General features: G+C 47.3%; 1 non-coding gene across 1 annotated transcript; it reads left to right on the forward strand.

Moving 5' to 3' along the window:
* Positions 1 to 267: 267 nt before the first annotated feature.
* trnas-gcu (transfer RNA serine (anticodon GCU)) lies at positions 268 to 349 on the forward strand. Its single transcript has one exon. It is a non-coding gene; the product is annotated as a tRNA-Ser (tRNA).

Here is a 349-nt window from a genome sequence, read left to right on the forward strand (position 1 = left end):
ATTTTAATTGTCTTTCCCTACTTTTCTAATCGTTTAATCGTTTTTCCCTACTACTCTTTCCCTACTGCCCTGTCTCTCTCACACCTGAAGAAGGCTCCACGGCCGAAACGTTGTGTTCTCTTTCTTCTTTTTTTCAGCATGGTATAAACCTATTACTTATTCTTATACAGCCGCTTGGACACACCGCTCTGAGACATCTGAGGTCGATGTGTGCTGAGCCTGGTCGCCGAGCAAAATCATGCCCATGGGGGGGGAGAAAATTTCTGTGACGAGGTGGCTGAGTGGTTAAGGCGATGGACTGCTAATCCATTGTGCTCTGCACGCGTGGGTTCGAATCCCATCCTTGTTG

The sequence above is a fragment of the Atractosteus spatula genome, chromosome 10, assembly GCF_055471065.1.
Source record: "Atractosteus spatula isolate fAtrSpa1 chromosome 10, fAtrSpa1.hap1, whole genome shotgun sequence".
NCBI classification, from domain to species: Eukaryota; Metazoa; Chordata; class Actinopteri; order Semionotiformes; family Lepisosteidae; genus Atractosteus; species Atractosteus spatula.